At 44.6% G+C, this 16,624-nt stretch overlaps 1 protein-coding gene across 4 annotated transcripts in view; it reads left to right on the top strand.

Moving 5' to 3' along the window:
• The window catches only part of ARHGEF3 (Rho guanine nucleotide exchange factor 3), a 786,720-nt gene that overhangs the window by 649,754 nt on the left and 120,342 nt on the right, over positions 1-16,624 (top strand). The gene's annotated exons all lie outside the window — the stretch shown is intronic.

The following is a 16,624-nucleotide window of genomic DNA, read 5'->3' as shown; positions in this document are numbered from 1 at the left end:
CATTTTCAATGCAATAGGTCTGGCATTTTCTTGAGTTAGAGCTATTTGCATTATAAATTCTGAACTGAACTATTCTTGCCACACAAATTGGTCAACCCTGTCTCATAATTTCGTCTTTTCCTGCCATGTTTTGGTGGTCACTGGGGGCTACTGACATCAGAAGGTTCTGAACAGAATTTGGAAAATTAGGCTGGAAAAGTATTTTCTTTTAATTTTAACAGAATGAAACCTCTTGCAAGAGTTCTTGCCTCACATTTCAACAAAGCTCTAATGAAGTTAACAAAACAGAACAGCCTGAGAAGATTTATGGCCCCAGTAAAGGAGATAAGCAATGCCCTGTGTGCACAATGTCCTGAGTGGGCAAAAAAGGGGCCCTGGAGAGAGAGACTCTGCCAGGCAAAGCAAGTTTCACATCATTGCATCTACCTTTTGCTACATTCTACCAGAAAGGGCATATTGTGGCTTTCATGAGCAGACCAGATCTTAATTTAAGAGCCAGAGTTAAACAAGGCCAGCACTGGAATAAAGCTAAAACAAATGTAATCGACATGGGTGGAGATGGGAGTAATGGAATGCTGCAATAAAACAGGTAGCTACTAGCCTAAAACACCCACAGTGAAAAGGCAGCAACAAATAAATAACAAAAAAAGTCTGTCACAGCAACGGATAAAGAAACCAACTGGAATAATACAGTGGTTGGTCAATTGCTCTGAAACAGAAAAATGAGGGAGAAAAAGGCAGAACTGACCACTAGCAAGCAAGAACTTTTAAAGGACACTGCAACCAACAAATGAAATTGTTTAAAGCCATAAGATATATACCAAATGTATTCACAAGGTCGAACGCTTACGCTCGACTTCAAAATGGACCCACACAATGACCCATCAGACCAGCATGGCAGGCACTGCCTGATTGCCCCTTAGGCCAGTCTGACCATGTCTTCATCCTTTCAGTCTTTAGAAGAGTACCTCTCTTGTGAAATGCTATCACAAGAGAAATGATGTGAATTCAGCCACCTTCTTTCCTGAAGAATATGCAGCTTGACACTGCTTCACCACTGCCTCCAAAAGTCTTTTCAGTTGAGGCAAACCTATATCATATTTAACATGTTTAACATATTTAACATTAGTTTTCCCATACATGCGGCATGCACCGTTTGTGTAAGTGTGGATGGATCCAATTCATGTTTTCTGTGTCCGTGATGTGGATTGCCCAATGAAGTTACTGTTTTCAGGATCTGAAGACGCATAAAAAAAAAAATGAAAATGGAAGATGGAGTTCCACTATTGGTTGCTGCACACTGCTGGGAGTGTGGTGGTCTGCTACTCCGCTACCACACCTGTTCTCTAACAATGCTTTTCTGGATCTTAAAGTTTTCAGGAACTAGTGGAAACCAAGGCATTTCGATTCACTGTCCAATTAATAAGAAACATAGGGAGTTATTCTGAGTTGGTCAAAATGTAGTCATTTGAAATAGTTGAAACATGAAATTGTTTAATCCAATCGGATTGGTCACATTTCATCCGATTAACCCCCTGTGCTTAGGCTGTTAAAATTAGTTTCAATGCTGTCAATTAGAAGGTGAGTGCTTCTCCACAACTTCTTGGTCCTTCATTGAGGCCCAGAAGAGTGGGCGGGCATAAGACATTGTGGAATCAACCAATCAATCATAGCATTTTTAAATCACAGCACTATCACCCCTAAAGACATCTGGGAGCTGAGGGTGCTGTATCTCAGTTGAAAAGCCACGTCTTGAGTAGCTTTCTGAAGTTCACCTGGGAGGGAGCTGCTCAGAGGTGGAGGACTTGTTCCAGGACTTGGCTCCTGGGTAGGAGAATGAGCGTCCTCCGTGGAGCTGCAGTGGGTGCAGGGAGTGTGTGTGAAGTATAGCGTGGCAGAGTGAAGGTGTCTTGCTAGGACGTTGAAACTCAGTCAATGGTTGATGTAGTATGGCCCTAGGTTGTGGAGAGCCTTGCATGCGAGTGTGAGGATTTTTTTTGGGCATCTCTTCTGGACGGGGAACCAGTGGAGGTTCCTGAGATGAGGGGTGATGCTTGAGCACTTGAGGAGGTTTAGGATGAGCCTGGCTGCGGTGTTCTGTAGGGTCTGGAGTCTTTTAAGTAGTTGGGAGGAGACTCCGGAATAGAAAGTGTTGCCATAGTCGAGGCAGCTGGTGACCAGGGCATGTGTGACTGTCTTTCTAGTGTCATTAGGGATCCATATGAAGATTTGGCGGAGCATACAGAGGATGTAGAAGCAGGAGAAGGCTACTGAGTTTACTTGTCGATTCATGGATAGTTGGCAGTTGAGGGTGATGCCGAGGTGTTGTGCGAGGTCTGATGGATATGGCGTTGGTCAGAGACCTGCTGGCCACCAGCTGTGTTCCCATACGGAGGTGTTCTTCCGCAAGAATCAGGACTTCCATTTTGTCAGTGTTTAGTTTGAGGCAGCTATTTTTTCATCGTTGTTGCTTTGTTGGTCATGGCATTGTGGAAGTTGGCTTTGGTGTTGTGTGGGTCTTCTGTGAGTGAGAGGATTAGCCGAGTGTTGTAGGCGTAGGAGACAATATTGCGTCTGTAGGATCTGACAATGTCTTTGAGGGGGGGCATGTAGATTTTGAACAGTGTTGGACTGAGGGAGGATCCTTGGGGTACGCCGCAGGTGATTTTCTTTGGTGTAGAAGTGAAGCGAGGAAGACAGATGCTCTGCATGCAGCATGAGGCGACCCACTTAAGGGCATTTTGTTGAGTGCCTGTGTTTTGAAGTCTGTTGAGGAGAGTGTGGTGGGAGACTGTATAGAAATCTGCAGAGAAGTCCAGAGATCAGAGCTGCTGACTCTCCTTGGTTGAGGAGGGTTCTGAGGAAATCGATGGCAGCGATTAGTGCAGGCACCGTGCTGTGGTTGGCTAGGAATCCTGATTGTGAGGTGTTAAGAAGGTGGTTTGATTCGAAGTAGTCGGAGAGCTGTTGGTTGATGGTTTCCTCAAGCACTTTGGCCGGGAAGGGGAGCAGGGAGATTGGTCTGTAGTATTTGAGGTTGCCAGGGGTTAGCGGAGGGTTTCTTTAGGAGGGGTCTGACCTCTGCGTGCTTCCATTTGTCCAAGAAGGTTGCAGTGGAGATGGAGGTGTTGAGGATGCAGGTTAGTTCCATGCTAATAGTGCTGGCTCTGAGGTTGAATTCAAGTTAACCTGGCTGATGAAGGGTGATATCCTGAAACCGGTCCCAGGATGCTTTTTTCCTGTGCAGGAAAGACCTGCCTGGCAGTTCGGGCTGGACTGTTCCCATGGGGAACAGGGTCAAGACTGATTTGCATATGGCTGGGTCCAAACTGGGGTGACGTGGCGAGCAAAATAACGATGGATCTGTAACTGGGGGTGAGCGTTTGAAAAGTTTCAACACTCTGTCCATCATTTTATTTTGTTATGTGATGTTGCTCCGAGATTGAAAAGCCAGTGGGTGCAGGGGTCGGTAGATGCCCTAGAGTGGATGGATGACATAATGGCTCTGGTGGTCTGGTCTGTGTGGTAATTGGGGGTTATCATGTGTGGCTGGTGTTCACTGGTTGAAAGATGTTGTCTAGGCTGGAGGGTTGGGGTTTGAAATTGTTGTATATGGTGGTGATCTTGCTGTGGAAGTAGTCTGAGAAGGTGTCACAAAGTTCCTGGGATGGGTGTATGGCGGTCTCATGCGGTTGGCTGTGGTGTTGATGGGGGAAGTGATTGCTGCTCTTTTTTTGCTTTGATGTGGTGGACCAGGTCCTGTAAGTTAAATGTCACTAGTGGCATGGGATAAAGGAAGGCACACATTCTGATGAGAAATGCATGAATTGTGCACACTCAGCAAATGCTGGAATGGGCTTGTTTCTCTGACTTGACCTTTCTGCAGATTTAGTTTTTTTTGCTGAGCCCTACTGCTATGATGTTTTTTTATTTGGTAGAATCTTGGGTATTAAATATGATACTTGGACATATACTATGATCTAGCACTCAGTGTTTATTTCATCATGCACACCCCTACTCCTGTCTGTCAGCTGGACTTGCACTTCCCCCTTTCACAGGTTTTTCAGCTTCATTAACATCTGAAACTAGAATAGCCAACCATGCACATCTTTCTTTTAATATCCAGAAATGCTTTTCCGGTGCTATTTTTACAATTCTGGTCTAACTGATCTTGAAGCAGTCGTATTTTGAGAAGTGTTTAGTACTTCGTACCCAATTTGCTCTCTAAATTTCAGTTAAAAGCTACACTGTGGCAATCACTCCTGTGTACTGTAAGTTTTAAATTAAATGTGTGAACTAAAAACATCTGGTAATACAACCATTCTGGGTCATTGCCACACCCTTTGTGGACCTCAGTGACACTTGTACCTCAACTCACTAACACTCTTAATGTAGACATTCTGCAATGGCTAGGGACGTTTCTGAGGGTATGGAGACTCACGTCACTTACAACATGCCTGACTTCTACAGTCTGCTGTTGCAGGTGGGGAAGGTTTGAAAAACGATAGTGGGTAGCAGTGGCAGGTGGTGATAATGAAGGACCCAGACGTTTGAAACAGATTAAATAAAATGCAAAATCATGGGCTCCTGTGGCTACTTTCGCAAAGTGATGTGGAAAACTTTGCAATTTTAAGAAGGTTGCAAAGAATTATGCTTTGCCCCATTTGCCAGAATACCCGAGTTTCAGAGGTAAGTTACACTAGAAAAGTTAAATGTGTACAGAAAAACTGCATATATTATCCACGATCGGTTAGAATGAATGCAGAGTTAAACCAAGAAACCTAGCGAAGGCCAAAATTCGCAAACCCTCTCACACATCTAGCAGCAAGGTGTTAGGCCGGGTGAAAGTATTAGGGACACAAATTACATTTTCATGTTGTTTTATAGCAGTTTATTCGCCCTTTGTATTTCAACATATAAGACCTGAAATAATGTTCAGTAAAAGCACTGCATCTGGTTGGCTTGTTGGATCTCTTTTTGTCCCATAAAATTAATATTTTTTTCCGTTGACTCAAAATGAAGGACTCATAGCGTCCATTAAAATAACACGTGAATGTAGCTTTAAATCAACTGGTACATTTTGGGTCAATTTAACACGTGTCACACTAATGCAAGAAAAAATAGTGGGAAGGTTGCCACTAACAATGTTGACTTACTCCTAAAACGTTGACTAAAACATAATAACGTTCAAGGGAAATCGGGCTTGAATCGGTGCCAAGGGAATGGCGCATGAAGCCTAGCATTCAACTTGATTTGGTTGGCAATATGGCAGATGTAGGCTGAACTATTTCCCTTGTACGCTATTAATAGATTGACTAAATAGTCTTACTGTGGTTCAAGCAAGTTAAAATAGAGACTGCTTTTGAAGTCTTGAATTATATGCATACTTAAAATTAAAACATCAAGGAGGAAATGTTGCTCCAAATGGTCCTCACTTGTAACACTTTTTGTGCACCTGAGTTCAGTTTATTTGTGCGGTTATCTGTAGTTTCAAACACAGATCTTTATTCACAAAGTGTAGGTATGCAGATAGAACCAATTTCCTTCGATATTCCAATTATAGGGTGGATCTTCTGCAGCCACGTGGAACATGGATGTTGCCAAGGGAAGGTTCGAAACGTTGGCCATTAACAATGTTGGAAACAGCCACAAAGTTGTAACTTAGTGGCTATTTATCAATATTCTCATTGGTTTTCACACCTACCTTTCATATTAACGCCTACATTTTCTAACATGAAAGTAATGCTTCCATTTTCTTACGATAATGGCATTACTCCTAGTCCTACTCCCTCGCCTTCCTTTTAACCAATGAGGCCTCCCGCCTCCCCCTAGACCCTCCCTTCCCCTTTCAAAACCCCCCCCCACCCTTATCCCCTCCTGTACAAAAACCAAGCCCAAGCCGCAACTCGGACAGTCCGTACTGGGAGGGTGGGAGGGAACGGAAAAGGAAGGCGAGGGAGTAGGACTAGGAGTAATGCCATTATCGTAAGAAAATGGAAGCATTACCTCCCGTCCCTCCCTCGCCTTCCTTTTAACCAATGAGACATAGCAAGAAAACACACAGGAGACGGACACCGAGTTGCAAGACCTTTATTTAATATCCTGCACCAAGAACATCCCCCAACATTATCTCATAGAGGATAAGACCCGGTGACCTAGCACCGACTCCAAACTACCCAAGTCAGACAGCCTATAATGACGCACAAACGTCGAAGGAGAAGCCCAAGTGGCGGCCCTGCAAATTTCCACCACCGAAGTCCCCTGAAGCTCTGCCACCGTAGCCGCCATGCCTCTGGTAGATCTCCCCTGAATCCCTAGAGGAGGAACCACCTCTCTCAAGGAATAGGCCAACAGAATTAAAGATCGAACCCACCGACTCAAGGAAGCCGTGGAAGGCTTCTCACCTTTGCGAGCCGGACCAAAATTAACAAACAGTGAATCCCCTTTACGAAAAGGAGCCACCACCCGCAGATACTCCAACAAAACTCTACGTACATCCAACGAATGCAAACGGACCTCCTCCCTTGATGAGGGATTCGGACAAAATGAAGGAAGAATGACCTCCTGCCGGGAATGGAACGAAGAATTGACTTTAGGAATAAAAGACGGAACCGGAACCAGAACCACCCTATCGGGAAAAATCTTACAAAAAGGAAAGGAACACGCCAATGCCCCCAATTCCCCCAACCGACGAGCCGAAGTAATGGCTACCAAAAAGAACGCCTTCAAAGATAGATGTCGCAAATCACAGTCCCCCAACGGTTCAAAAGGGGCCTCCGTCAACACATCCAAAACCAAGGACAGATCCCATGAAGGAAAAGAACGTACCGGGCGAGGAAATAAATTTATTTATTTTAAACAAGCCCTTGAAAAAATCTAGGCATCAATCGCCCTTCATCCTGAAGATTACGCCATGGTCCTCTGAATGCCTGAATAGCCGCCCACTGTACCCGAAGAGATGCCACTGACAACCCTAAATGAGCACCATCCTGCAGGAACTGCACCACCTCAAAGATAGAAGCGCAGGTAGGATCCAACTTACGACTTAAGCACCAAGACGAAAACACCTTCCACTGCCTACCATAAGAAAGCAAAGTGGAACGTCTCCTTGACGCCAGCAAGGTAGAACTCAAAGCTACCGGCACCCCTAGACCTGTCAACCCCCTCCGTTCAACTTCCAGGCCGTCAAGTGTAACCTCCTCAATGACCCCACTGGGAGGCAGGGAAACTCCAGGGGAGACGGACAAAGAGGCAGAGGCCACATCCTCCCCTCTGCCATCAGCATCAACAATGGGAACCAATTCGCTCTCGGCCAAAGAGGCGCAATTAGGATAACCCTGGACCCCAGATCCCTTACTCGTAACAGAAATGCCCTGAGTAATTGAAAAGGAGGGAACGCATACAAAAGGCCCTGCGGCCAAGGACATGACATCCCGTCCACCTCCCATGCTTGGGGACACCGAAACCGTGAGCAGAAGCGCTCCACTTTCGCATTCCCTACTGACGCAAACACATCCAGCACTGGAAGACCACAAAGCCGAACCAGATGCTGAAATAGAGACTTCCGGAGAGAGAAAAGTTGGGAGGAAGGAATCACTCTGCTCAGCAGATCCGCTCGAACATTTACCACCCCCCGAATGTACGTAGCCCTGAGAGAAGGAACCCACTCCTGAGCCCACACAAAAATCTCCCTGACTAGATTGAACAGAGCCCTCGACCTGGTCCCCCCTTGCCGATTGACATAAGCCTTGGCCACTAAGTTGTCCGTGCGAACCAGAACCGCCGACCCCCTCAGGGAATCCTGGAAATGGACCAGAGCCAGGAATACTGCCCACAATTCGCGCCAATTCGAAGACCGACTCGCCTCCCGAGGGGACCAAAACCCCTGAATCTGAGCCGACTCCATCCATGCCCCCCATCCTGAGAGGCTGGCATCCGTCGTTACCACCACGGGTCTCAGAGGTGATAAAGAAACCCCTACCCTCAGGTGGGCTGCCTCCAACCACCATTGCAACTCCCTGCGAATCAATCCGGACCCTGGAACCCTGTCCTTCAGAGAACTGGACCCTGGTGCCCACCTTCTCAAGAACCAAGTCATCAAGCACAGGAGATGGAAACGTGCCCAAGGCACCAGAAAGATCACCGACGCCAAATGACCCTGCAGACGCAACCATAGAAGAGCTCAGGGAGCAGACAGTAACAATACCTTCTTTACCAAAGCCTGGAGTACACCCAACCTTTTTTCTGACACAGTCACCAACCCTAGAAGAGTCTGAAACCGAGCCCCCAGAAAAACCAGATCCTGGGACGGCACTAAGTTTGACTTCTCCCAATTGATTAAAAACCTGTGGTTTTGCAGGACCCCCAGAACTTGGACCACCTGCCTCTGCAAAAGGTCTCGTGATGGGGCATGAATCAAAATGTCGTCTAGATAAGGATGCAGAAACACCCCTTCTGAATGAAGCAAAGCCACTAGAGGAGCCAGCACCTTTGTGAAAATTCGAGGAGAAGATTTTAGACCGAAAGGCAGAACGCAAAACTAATAATGGTCCCGACCCACAGCAAACCTCAGGAACTTTTGAGAGGATCTTGCCACAGGCACGTGTAGGTAAGCATCCTGCAGATCCATTGACACCAGAAAGTCCCCTTGCCTGACCAATGGAAAAATAGTCTGAATGGACAGCATGCGGAAATGCACTGTCCTGATCCAGGTATTCACCTCCTTTAGATTGAGCACTGGTTGAAATCCCCCTGAAACCTTCTGCACAAGAAACAAGACCGAATAAGTGCCCTGACCCCGTTCGTCTAGCGGAACGTGGGAAATGGCCCCCTTGACCAGTAAGTCTCGCACTCTGTCCAATAATGCCCTTCTCCGTGACCCCTCTGAAGGCAGAGGAGTGGGACGAACCCCTGAATCTGGAGGAACAACAACAAAATCTATGACATAACCATTGGACACAATGTCTAGTACCCAATGATCGGTTACACTGTCCTCCCAAGCTGAAAGAAAGTGACTCAATCTTCCCCCAACCGGCCCTCTGCCAGGCCCACAGTGATTGTCAGGACCCCTTCTTGAAACCACCCCGGGTCGCAGGAGCAGACTTCTTAGGCGAAAAACGCGGCTGAAAACGCCGTTTCCTAAATGAAAAGGATTTAGCATCCCTAGAAGGAGAAGATCTGGAACGCTTCTTCCACCCTTTACTCGAAGAAGAGCCCCCTTTATAAGGTAAGGCATGCTTCCTCTCCTTAAATGCCTTGGAAAGCATGGATGGCAATTGATCTCCAAACAGGTTACGGCCCTCAAACGGCAGTCTCAACAAGGCCGCCTTTTCCCCTGGATCAGCCTTCCAGGAACGCAACCAGAGGGATCTACGAGCCCCAATCAAAGACCCGGATGCCAGAGCCGAAGTACGGACCACATCTGAAGACACATCAGCCAACAATCTGGCCTGCTGCTCCATGCCAGCCAGGAGCTCTGAACACTCCGCCCCTTCCTGTACAGCTACCGCCAGTTTATCAAAGTCTTGAACCAATGACTGTGACGCATAAGCAGAATAAATCCCTGCCTTCAGCGCTAGATTCTCCGCAGCAAAAGCCCTCTTAAGACCCGAATCCACTTTACGGTCTATGGCATCCGTAGGCACACAATCCTCCGGATTGACTGCCGTCTTGCCAATCAGAGTAGCCAAAATAGAGTCGAGGCGAATAGAAGGAGGCAAAACCTCCTCACCCTCAAGTAAGTAAAGTTTCTGAAGGAATCGAGGAAACTGAGCCTTCTCCACATCCTTCCACTCACGAAACACCATATCCTTCACAGGTCCCTGGAAAGGCATGGCAAACTTCAAAGGTGTCTGATATTGAGGAAATAAATGAGAATCCGAGTTTGTAGGTTGAAACACTGGGAAACCCAAATTGTCCCGAACATGTGCCATCACATCCCACATTTCTTCTCTGGAAACATATTTTCCCCCAGATGACGTCGATGGGGCCTCATCCTTACTCTGATGAGGATTTCCTTGCCGCTACCGATGAGAGCGCACGCTTAGCCTGACCAGACCTGGCCACGCCTGTTTGCAGTGCCCTGGTAACAGCTACCTCAATCATATCCTGCACTTCCTCTCTAGACATGAGGAGAGTACCTCTGTCAGGAACCTGAGGGTTCTCAGGAAGAGCCATGCTATCCTCACCTCCCTCCTCCGAGGAGGAAGAAGAGACAATCCTATGTCTCTTTGCTGCAGCTTACGGCATGGTAAACCACAAAATCACACTGACTTCATTCCCAAAAAACTGCCTATATATGGGACCATGGTCCTCCCCCCAACAGGGCTCCACCAATCCCTAAAACGGCAACATCCTTCTAAAATCCATAAAAAACCACGGGCCGAACGCCCGTCCTACCTGCATCACAAACATGAAGGTCCTCGGTTCCTCGCGGCTCCGCGACGCGGAAAACCGGAAACCAACGCCCCAGCCACAGAGGGCCGGCTGACCCCGTCAGCCGGCCCCCAGAACACGCCTCCCGAGCAGCCATGCTGCTCGTACAAGCCGCGCCCCAGCCGTAGCACTCCTCGCGGAGCTCCGCGTCCCGAGGAGTGCCTCCTTCGATGACCTCCAGGCCCCGCCGTGCAGGTGAGAAAGAAAAAGAAATACGTCTAGCGTGGGCTAGACAAAAGAACAGGAGGGGATAAGGGTGGGGGGGGGGGTTTGAAAGGGGAAGGGAGGGTCTAGGGGGAGGCGGGAGGCCTCATTGGTTAAAAGGAAGGCGAGGGAGGGACGGGAGGTAATGTGATTTCTCAACTTGGAAAATATTTTCCGTGCTACAGGGAAAGAGTAAAATTGCTGCACATTAGCTCCAACCATTAACAAACAGATTTGTAATTATTGGGAAATCTGACCTGTTAGATTTTATGTAAGCTGCAATATGTATGGCTTTCGATACCTAGCCATTGGATTCTTTTTTAAACCACAAAAATCAGTACGGGCTACAAACAAATTGTAAAGTTACTCTTTTCTTTCTGAAACGCCATAATATCTGCACATTATATACTGTTTACGATCTTTAATGTTTAGCTGCATATTTCTTTCCACATTATCCCAGCAAGTCCCTAAGAAAGGCAAGCATGTAGAGTCTTAATAGTAAGGATGGGTGTGTTGGTAATGCCAACCTTCCTTGGTGCAGCCCTGGTCTTTCAAAGTCCCCATATGGAACTGGCCAGAGCATGAGGCAACAGAGCACTGATCACCTGAAGGTGGTACCGCTGAACCATCATCGGACAGGGAACCAGTATCAAAACTGTTACTTCGAATGTAGAGCAGAAGAAACATATGATGGATAGCTTATAAGTGAAAGCAGCCTACAAAGTACAGCCTTTATCTTGGTGGTGGGTGACCGAGTAGGGATATCACTGCTGTACTGTAAGGTCTGAGTTAAGCAATCATGGCTTTATCCATGATTTAGTAGTTTGATGCAACAAACAGGTACAGGTGCAACCGACAAGAGATCGAGAAGAGAGATGCTTTTTGCAGGAATTGGTAGTTTAAAAAGGGTGGGAAAGTAATTATGTGAGTCCGCCTTTGCCCCAGCGAAGGTTTTGTGTTTTTTTGTTCAATGCAACAATGCTTCGGCCACAATGGCAGATCTGCGTAGGTCTTTGGACAAAGGGCAAAGGTAAACGGAGGCCTGTTGTGTGGCACCTGGAGCAGGCCTTCCTTTCTGAAGTTTCTGTTATCCAGGTCACTCACTCTGCCACCAGAACAATGAAGAGAGTTGCATTTGCTTCTATTTTCACTTCTACAAGAAAATCGAACTTGACTCTCCCTGAGCCAGCAGTGTGGTAATTAAGGCTGTGGGTGGCCTCATTAAATGAACAGGGAGCTAATCAATGCTGGGAAATAGATTTAACTTGAGCTGAAAGCCTGTTTTTACACCAGAACATTGGAATTCCCGTGTATAAAGTAGAAGGGCCCGTGTTCCTATAAGGATATGAGTAAAACACATATATGCACAGTGTTTTATTGTATAGTTTGTGCACCGTTACAATAATAAAATACATATAAAGCAGCGCATTCTTAATTATATTTTAATTTATATCTAATTGTAAGAATTTATAAATGTAATATCTTTTCCTCTTTAACATGTCAATAGATATGGTACTTTATTGTCCCTTGACCAACCTATAGCCTACCCCAAGTAATCACTTCTGCATTGTGCCCATCAATACATGCCCATCACAGGTTGGAAGCTAATACTTGATGAAGTAAGTACTTTGCACTTTCCTCTCTATGATCCGGCAGTAGTGTTAATTTAACACCTACAACCGAGCTACACCATAACTCACTTATACACATTTATAGCGGAATATCATTTAAAGAGCAGAGGATTATGGCTAAGGGGTTTCTGGATTACATGTTGGGTTGAAAAAGCAATGCAGTGTGTAATTCTTAGGTTTCCGTACACATTTCTCCTCTGAAAGTAATCATAAACTTCTCTCAGGTGGATCTCACACACAAATATATGAAGTTGAGTTGTACAGCATTTGTACAGGAAACTCTTTTCTTAGCTCCTCCCCTTCCCTGCCAGGGATGTTTGGGAGTTACTTTCCCTTTCTACTTCTGAAACAGATATACTTCTCACTTGCCTAATGTAAGATTATTTGTTTTTTCCCAGTTGGACATGCTACTCAAAATTTTTGAATACCCACAAGCTCACAATTTTGTGGGGCTTGTTTACAATTCATATACCATCCCTCAACAAAACCACTGCCCTGCCCCCCAACTCTCAACGTAATACTACAGGGAAACCACATTCCAAGAGCAGATTCTCCTTTATTCTACCTGAGTCTGTATATGATTTCTGGTGTCATTGCCTCGCGTATTTCCTGCTGCTATGCTTCAAAGAAAAGGGACGTTTGCCATTGTTCTGACAGATAAGAAAATGTGCTACCTTTAGTCACCGAAAACCACTTTACTTAAGTAAATTTTTCCACTTTTACTTTTAAACGTGACTTTCTTCATGAACATCTATGTACTCCATATGGAAGCTCAAAATCTTTAAGAACTTTAAGTGAAAAATACTTCAGAAATTGTTAGTCAAACGTCTATCCATAATCATTACAGATTTTAAAAGAAATCATGCATGTGGAACCTAAGACAGTGATTTATAAAGTAAAATAAAAATAGAGAAATAATCCATGGCATTACCATTCCAAACAATACAAAATAGCAAACATGATAGGCTTATAAAGGTCGCCGGAAAAGAAAGTGTTAAAAAATTTCAAATTAATTGTGGGAAATATCAGGCGAGCCAATAACAGGAGATTAAGTATAATTTAGTTATTGTAAGACTAAAGTTCCAGTGCAAATTCACAAAAGTTCTAAAATGCCTCTTCAGCTAGAGTTTAACAATACTCTGAGATGACACAAAAAGAATATAACATGAGATCAAGCACATTCATTGCAATGTTGACATTGTTAATTACTTCTTTGTGATGTCACATAGACATCAATGACTTAACTGATGACATCACACATGAAATTGTGACTAGAAAAACAAACAAATGTTGTCCACATGAGAAGCTACATTGAAATTCAATACTGGCCAAAACCACCTGCTCAGTAGATTTAAACTGTGGTTCTGCCCACTTTCCACCCCTTGTATGGGAGACACTACTGTGCATTTGTTTGCCTTTTTGAAAAATATGCAGTAGTAAACCCTTGCCAAGATTCCTTTTATGACCTTTTGTGAAATATTTGCAAGTGTAAAAGAAGGCATTTTACTTCAAGAGTCATCAAATGCTCCTGTACACAGAATGATATTTGGTTGATCAGTGTGAGGTCAGCAAGTCTAACTACACCAGGGCCTACCCCCACCTGAGGAGCTCTGTCTCTCTATAGTGGATTATGTGCATAGTATCACAACGATTAACCTTCATATTTAAAGTAGCTCTCGGATACTGTGTGTTCAAATATTGGTGCAAATTTGAATAACACAAGAAATCATCTCCGTAACTCAACTGTTATGCTATAGATGGTGATTCGCTTTTTCTTAATCCTTTAATTATCAAGATGTTGATAAGACAGCAGTTCTCATACCTCTCCTTTATAAGCTGTAGCCAGAACCAGTTGAATACTGCGGCTGCAGACCTGGGTAGCCTTGTTGGTGAGCACCTGAATAGTGCGGTGTCACAGAGAAGAGGAGGCAGTTAGGGCTTTGGACATTGAAGTTGTAGGCAATGTGAAATCTATGGGTAATGTGGTGGGTGGGTGTAAAGCAGGAGATTGTCTAAACTAGCTATGATGTGACAGGGGAAAGATTTGAGCTAATTCTTGGGTTGGAGGCTCTCTACAATGCTATATGTACTGAAATAAAAAGTAAGCTAAGAAAACTTTTCAATTATCTCAGTTTGATGCAGTTTTTATTATCTGCCTTTTGACGTGAAAATGCAGATTTGTGTTGATTTTGAAAAAGTTTCCCCACTACATAAATGTTCTGGGGTGCTGAAAGCAAAACTGAATCAATCATTATCAGGATATATGGGTTAACTGCGTGCTAAACCATACATATCAGTGCCCATTGACACGTATGAAGTTTTTAAGGGGCCACCTGGTTACATAAACATTTTATCTGGAATTAATTTTGCCATTGTATCTTTATTAGGTTGGCCAAATCTGGTTCAGGAAACATTTCAAAACTGAGCTAAACAGGCTTACCTTTAACTAAACTCTTTACAGAAGATGGGTCCATTTGGACACAGTTCTCTTATCATGTCTGATTTCATTCCACAGACTACTCAGGGTTGTAGTAATATTGCAAAGTTGGGAATTTTATAAAAATGTGATGATTTTTACAAACAAAACCCTGCAAAATCTAAAAACAAAATCCCCTTTGTTTGACCTGCCTTTTATTGACGCTATCCGGCAGTGGGTCAGTTAAAAGAAGCAGGAGAGATATGTTTTCTTCCAATACTGAATCATCCATCATATGTTTTACCACCCTTATCCCAGTGTTCTTTTTTTATGAGTACGACTACTCTGCTTGTGCTCTCGAATTGTACCAAGCAGAAGACCTCTTGGACCCAAGTACCTCTCTTAAAGACAGTTTACATTCCTCCACTGCTAAGTGCGTCTCCTGCAAGATGATAATCTGAGCCTCTGTAACTTTTAAGAATTGAAACACCAGCCTACGCTTCCTCCCCCTCCTAGGTCATTCACATTCCGCGTAATTAGTTTAACTGTAGAAGCCATCTTAAATTTGCAATGACCCAAACATCCTCTCGCATTCGTTTTTGTTCCTTGCCCAGACAAAGCCACGGCTGAGGTGTGAAATTAGGACCGTTTTTTAAAAACGTTTTTCCCAGCTGCTCCCCACCCTAGTGCACCGCCCTGAAGATCCCTCCCAAAATTATATGACGCATCTTCTCGCCTTCAGGGCATTCTCTGGAAGGACCTCTAACTCCATTTAAACTTAGCTGGCTGTTCCCATGACCACCTGGTGCTACAAATTGACCCTAAAATGAAGAAAAAAAATTGAATACAAGAACACACAAAGGAAAGAAAAGCAAAGGAAAGAGGAGAAAAGATCAGCCAAGACCAAAGCCCATATGGCAAAAGTCCATATACTTTCTAAAACTCAAAAGTATTAGTGAGCTACCCTCCCTGCACAGAAACTGGTCCGCCTAGACATCATTGAGCCACTGAAAGCTGCCTGTATCTTGTGAATTAAATCCTCAGTTGCCTCTTTAGTTCTTAAATTGTACATCTTGTTCCTTCACATCACTTTCAAAATAGCTGGGAATTTGAACTGCACCTTGGCCCCCAGATATCTGAGTGCTCCCATCTTCTGCCCTAACTCCCACTGCCGCTGTGCAGTGATTCTGCCCACATCCGACCTAACATAATATGAAAAAGATTCAACCTTCAGAGATCCTGCTTTTAAGGCGGCAGAGAGGATTTGCTTCTCGACTATGTAGGACTGAAAATTGAACAGAATCTTCCTATGTGCCTTACAATTAGGATTTCTCTTAAATGGATCTCTATGGACCCTCTGAGTTTCCCTTTCGAGATCCACTTCTGGCTGCCCTTTCAAAAAAACCTTCCCTTAAGAGTCTTATACAAAAACCCTTCAAATCTGATCCTTCTGCACTGTCTGGGACTTTTAAGATTCTCAGATTGTTCTTCCAGGAATGTATTTCTAGCCTCTCAATATCTTCCTTCAGTTGTCGGTTCTGATGCCTCAACTCTACTATTTCCAGAAATTTTTTCGATAAGCTGTAAGTTGTTTGTACCATCTGCTTTTCTAAAGACTTCATGTGAATGAGTATGTCATCAAGTTTGACTCTCAAAGCTTGATATGACCCTTGACTCTTCTGATTTCGCCCAGATTCATCATATTTCTGCATAATTTCTTGTATTAACCCCAGGAAAAAAACAACTCAAACTGCTTGATATTATATTGTGTTTTAATACTTGCTTGTAGAGGGGCTTGATCTGACTGCTCTTCCCCCTGTGGTTAAGGGGAAGCAGAGGGCCCAGGTGTAGCGGACTCTTCCACAACATAGACCACCTTATTTTTTAAATTGGGCTCTTGTGCGAGAACTTGGAATCTGTTCCTCACATGGACAGTGCT

This window comes from Pleurodeles waltl, chromosome 9 (assembly GCF_031143425.1).
Source record: "Pleurodeles waltl isolate 20211129_DDA chromosome 9, aPleWal1.hap1.20221129, whole genome shotgun sequence".
NCBI classification, from domain to species: Eukaryota; Metazoa; Chordata; class Amphibia; order Caudata; family Salamandridae; genus Pleurodeles; species Pleurodeles waltl.
The sequence above is the reverse complement of the archived record's forward strand: the minus strand, read 5'-3'. Positions and strand labels throughout refer to the sequence as shown.